Here is a 6,335-nt window from a genome sequence, read left to right as displayed (position 1 = left end):
TTACATATACCAAGTATTTTCAAACAGCCTTGTGTTTGTTTTAGAATCCCACACAGAGATCTGAGATGTCTGGTAAAACTGTCATTGTAGAAAGCTATTTTCTTGCTGAAGTCTGCAACAACTGTTTTCAAAATTTAGTATATACATAAGCTGAGCAGAAGAGCCATTGCCACTAACCACATTATGGAGAGATCTGGACTAGTCCATCTGTCCATCAGACAACACTCACAACAAAGCACCCACTTTCCAAGACAAACAAAGCATCTCACTAGTTGAATCCAATTGCTTCTGGTTTTGTTTTTACATCTCAGAGACCTATCAAATGAAACACAAAACCACTCAATGATTTCTGCTTAGTCCTGAAGCAACCAAAGTGTCATTTAACTTAACATATTTTACTGAGAAGTACTTTTAGTTCAATTTTATTGAGGTATAATTGACAAATAAAGATTTTACATATCCGGTCCTGTCCTATAACACAAGTGACATAGTCCCTATTCATGGGGTGTTAGATACCACATAGCTACCTGTAGTTTGAGTCCTAGCCCTGATGGCTTAAAAACCTTGCGGTATGCCCCAAATCCTGATAGGAAGGAGAAATAGAGAAAAAAAGAATTGCACTTTACCACACTTCACTGGTGTGTGTGTGTGTGTGTGTGCACGTGCATGCGAGGGGGGTGCTTTCTCTCTGTGAGAATGCATTCCCTCTGGCAATTTAAGAAAATGGATATATTCAAGTACATTGTGATTTGATATAGACTGTGTAATGTTAATTCAGTTAAATGAATTAACACATCCATCATCAGAGATATTCTTTATAAGAGAAATGATAATACTGTATAGATTTCTCATGTAGCCATTTTGTTTTGGAAACAATGCACCACAAACCCACACATAGCTCATTTGAAAAAGATTAGTGAACTTTCAAAATAAGGAGTGGAGTAGTTTAAAGCTATATTTTCCTTTCAGCAAGATCTGTAATAAAAGAATAGAGTGTCATGCTTTAAAGGGGAACAGATTTTGTATTTTTTGGCAAGATATTCAATCCTCTGTTGCTATATTTGGCTCTTTGCAAATAGTCTTTTGTACAGTGCAAAGCAAAGATCAATGCTGGTGTTCATTCAGCCACAAGCCAAACTTGGTATGGAAAATATAACAGTTGTGCTTGAGTGTTGTTTCTAGCAAAATCTTCCAGCTCATTTACTGATCAGGGTGTTCCATAATACGGATACCTACTTTACACATTAAATCTATCAAAACATGTTTGCTTTTCTTTAATAGTTTTTTCACTACTTAACTAAGAGCAGATGGAACGATTCAATCTGGACAGAAGTGTTAAAGTTTTACCATGTCTATGTGGTCATATATAGCTGCTGAGTCAAATGTGTATAGACAGGTCAAATGAGATACTTGGAGACTTAGGCCATCACAGGATGGGCATAGGTTCCCAAAAAAGGAAGCAAAACAATGAAACGGGAGTTGGTTATCCCCAGAGAAAACACACTTCAGCTAGGAAGAATCTGCACTAGCTGACCTGCTCTCCACCCCCACCCCCAAATGGCTGTCTTACATAAATACCACACAACCCTTTGGATGCTGAGGCACAATCATAACCATGGGAAACATCTGAAACAGTGACAGGAATTTCCTTCATATGCAGTTATTTAAGTGAATAGAGATGAATCCCACACAAATGCCCAGAAGAACACTATAGCTTGTATTTCAGTGAAAGAGTAAATCTTCTCCAATTAAAAGGTTGGTTAAAAAGAAAAGATTGAAGTCCAATATTAATTGTGGCAGGTAGATTAATATAATGGCCCCTGACTGATGTCCATATTCTAACTCTCGGAACTTGTGAATATGTTCTCTTAACTGAACAGAGGGACTTTGCAGCTATAATCAAGGTAAGGACCTTAAGGTGGACAGAGTAATCTGGAGTATACAGGTGCACTCGGTATAATCACAAGGGTCCTTAAACATCCAAAAGGGAGGAGGTAAAATGAGTCAGAATGATTCCATGTGAGAAGGACTTGACTAGAAGTTGCTGGCTTTGAAGACAGAGGGAAGGACCCAAGGATCCAGAACCCTAGAAGGCAGAAAGTGCAGGGAAATACAGTCTCTGAAACTCCTGGAAAGCCACAGCCTCTGCTTTGTAGCTCACCAAGACAAGACCTATGCCAAATGTCTGACCCACAGAGCTGTAAAACATTATAATTTAAAAAAATCTAAGATATCAATTCTAAAGCTGTATTTTTGTCACTTCATTGAATAAAGAAGAAAGAAAAAGAGCTTTAGTTAATTCTCAAGAAATGCAGACCAAACCAAAATGCTACATTAAAATATAAACATTAAATTCACATTAAATTATTTATTGAACAAATTTAAGATAATGACATCTGTTTTTATTACAACGTCCTCCGTCATCTTATGTCACTGATACATAGTGATGAGACCTGCATTTGAAGAGTGAACAGAAAGGTTTCTTCCCCGACTCCACAAAGAAACAGAAAAGTATGATTTCATAATTATAAAGTCAAAAGTCCTATCAATGATATATATTTATTAATTAAGAATGACAGCATAACTAAGGTTAGTAAATTTCTATGTCTGGAAATGGAAAATTAAGGTTGCATAATTGCTCACAGAACTAATAAATCTGGAATTTCATTATATTTCTACCATTCATTTTCAGTTTACCTAATCAGGTTACAAACATACATCTCACCATCTTGTGTAATTTTTATAGAAAAACATTTCACCTTACCTATACGTGAAAACAAATTGAATTCATATTCTCCCATTAAATATATGCACTTTCAAATAGTACAAGGCATTCACATAAAAACCTTCCCCTATGTTGTGTATCTTGAAAACATATGGAATATTTAAAATCAGATATAACAGCCAAGATTATACATATCCTAAGAATTTAAATCAAGTGTGTAAATAATCATTATTAACTTTTGCTCTAGCCACAGCATATAAAAAAATGTACATCTCTACTATTATAAAGAGATATCATAGAAAAGTTCACATCTTACATGTATGCCAAAACATCTAAAGAATCTTGTGTTCTGAAAGAATTATATTTGGTCAAAATTTAGTAGTCTATAAATTGTTCTAAATGGAACTAGCTGATGGTGATCTGTCTTTTTCTAAGAAGATATCTTTCTTTCTTTATTACAATGGAGTTGGTAAGTATCCATAACTTTATTAGTATTTCTTGAAATTAAAAAACATCATAATAATTCACTGAATCAAATTAAGTGAATTGCAATTTCAAGAGGATGTAAGTTCGAGTAATTATTTAAAACTACAAAAATATTTTTAAAAACAAACAGAAAAGCACGATGGGCAATAAAAGCAGAAAATGAGGGTATCTTAACACTAATGACTATCTCTAAGGTTGGAAAATTGTATATGACAAAACTCCCAGAGAGTAATGACAGAGAAAACTGACTGAGACAGTCTCAAAGTCTGCTCTGTGACCCATTTCCATGACCATGTTATCCAGGCAATCAGCAGTGTGAAGCCAGTGAGACAAGTTTCCTTTCACGCTCCCTTCACACACCCCCCAATCACCAGAGTCACCCACTTTGTTATGGCTTATGTATTTGTTTTCAACCAACATTTTTGAACTAAAGGTTTAGCCTAATTTTCCTAAAACTATTTTATTAATGCTTTTAATACTTCAATAAGAGATTTAAAGGGCTCTTTGACCTTCAGGTGTTTTTAGAGAACAAACTAAATTTTCTCTTAAACAAGTTTTACTTGTTCTGAAAGATGTGGTTTTTATCTGCAGGGAAGAAAAAGAGAAAAAGCCAGAGTCTTTAGAATTGGCAGGATGACCTCATTTTTGTTTCCATACAGTTTCTGGTGTCCATCGGTTGGCTGTGACGTGATCAATCACAAGAATTCTAACTGCCATCAATATTCCTTTGTAACTGCGATGGTTTGAGTGAACTCTTTCCATCTTCAATAACTGACACAGTGTCAACATCTGCTTTCAATAAAGTTTCTTTTTTTCCCTCAAGTTGAGTAAATCTGCTGACTGAGATCGTAAAGTGTTGTGTTTTTTTTTCCCCCTTTTTCAGGCAAAAGATTTTTTCCACCATATTTTGCAACTTTTTCTCTAAGGCAAGTTTAAAACAATCAGATAACTTAAAAAGAAACATTTTTATTCCAGGTGCCAAGGAAGTCCTAAGTATAGTTGATAAATATAAACTTTGGTGATTTAATGAAACTGATCTCATAATTTTGGGAACAATAAAGTATAGGGTCCTGAGTGAATTAAAGTTTGGAATATGTAAGAAAATGCAGAGCTAGATCTTAGAAATGGTATACTAAAACAACAGAGCTAATTAACTTTTATTTCCATACCTAGCGAAAGAGAAAGATTCATTCTGTAATAATTTCTAACAGAAAAGCAATCATTTATCTACTTGGTTCTGCAAAAATGGATATAGAAAGTGAAAAGAAGGGATATTTTGGAGCTCAATTTAATAAAGCAGTTACTCAACTGACAGACATTCGTGATAGCTGTCATTTATTGAACTAAAATAAACCAGATGATTGATTACATATATATATATATATGTATATATATAAATATATATATAAATATATATATATATATAAATATATATATATATAAAGATTTCCAATTTCCACAGTTGCCTGTTAGAGTTTATTATCCAACTTTACTCAGGTGATAGTTGAATAAAGCCTCAAATTGCACATTAAATTGTGGCAAAGCTAGAATTTGGAGAATGACTTAATATCTAAGATCTTTTCTATTAATTCATCCTGCTTCTCTATTCATTCCCCAGTCAAAATTCTAACATACATACTTTCTTTTTTCACCAATAATATCTTGTCCCCACTGGTTTAATTCAGAAAATACTGTTTAACAAAGGAATATTCATTAGGAATAGAATGAAATTTCTTGAAATATAGTTTGTGATTACTATTTTAAATTACAAACATAACTTCAAACCAAAGAGTAAACTCAAAAGGTATATCCTATCACATATTCTGAAAGTCTTAGAATAAGAATGAGCAAATACTATCCACATAAATGAATAACAAGCTCCTTGAGTGTCTCTAATGCCAGTACTTAGAATTCATGTAGAAAAAAGTTACAAAGCTGAAGAAAATAGTTCTTCAGTTAATTGCAATCCACTAGTTTTTATTTTACAAAATGTTTAGTTCTTCAGTTATTTGCAATCCACTAGTTTTTATTTTACAAAATGATGAGTAACCTGGGCCATTTTTGCCTAATATAATAAATAATCTTAGAAGGATAGTAGAAGGTGAGAGAAATAGAGGGAAAACTTCAGAAAGAATGATTACCCTTTTTAAGAAGAGTTCACTTACAAATCTTCCCTGGGTACAGAATAACTCAGGTTTCCAAGTTTTCCAGGACTCCAGAACCAAGAAATGTTCTATCTAGTAGTTACCAGGAGAGACACAGAGCAAAGCATAAATTCAGGGTACAGACATCTATTATAATTTTCTACTCTCTCTTCTTCAATTTGATTTGGTGGAAAATAAGGGTCAAAGAGTTGATATCTTTTTTAATTGAGAAAAACTAATGGAATGATCTGGACGAGTTTGAGTACAACAGTGTTTGAAGAAACATTGCAAAGGTAGTTAGTAGGGTCTAAGGAAAGAGAAGGCAAATTAACAATCCCAGTGAGTTACTCCATGGGGAATGATGAATTTTGGCCTCAAAATCTCAGAAGGACACAGGACAAAATGAATTTGATACTGTAGATTCACTCAACTCTGTGCTCCACATATTTGGGCAAAAATAAAAACAAAACCATTGTATCAAATAGAATGAGACATCAAAATGTAAATAATTTAACCAGGCCATTCCCTAGAAATTTAAATTCACATTATTGAGTAGAAGGTATCTTAAGGAGAAGAAAGAACGTGATGAAAATACATTAAGAGAATGTACAGGTTGATAACTCACTGGCTGCACCAGGAACAAAAACGAAAGCAGAAAATACAGCTAAGGGAAATATCTGAAAATGAACTGTGAGAACTCTGCCTAGCTAAGCGTGTTGTATCTTTTATGTCTGCAATGTCCACACGCAATATGCACAATTAAAGATGGAAAGTGGAAAGAGGCAGTGAGCATTGTATTTCATGTGGGAGGCAATTAGGGTGAGAGAAATTTGAGAACCTCTCCCTAACAAAACTAAAGCTTTCATATTCTACTATCCTTTTTACATGACACATCTCTGGAAGCAGGTGAATGAAGGGTTACACTTTGCCTTTATATTCCTTAACTTATTGATATTTCTACTTTCATAATGTCAATCTTT

The sequence above is a fragment of the Tupaia chinensis genome, unplaced genomic scaffold, assembly GCF_000334495.1.
Source record: "Tupaia chinensis unplaced genomic scaffold, TupChi_1.0 Scaffold000448_1, whole genome shotgun sequence".
In the NCBI taxonomy this organism is placed as follows: Eukaryota; Metazoa; Chordata; class Mammalia; order Scandentia; family Tupaiidae; genus Tupaia; species Tupaia belangeri.
Note: the sequence above shows the minus strand (reverse complement) of the source record.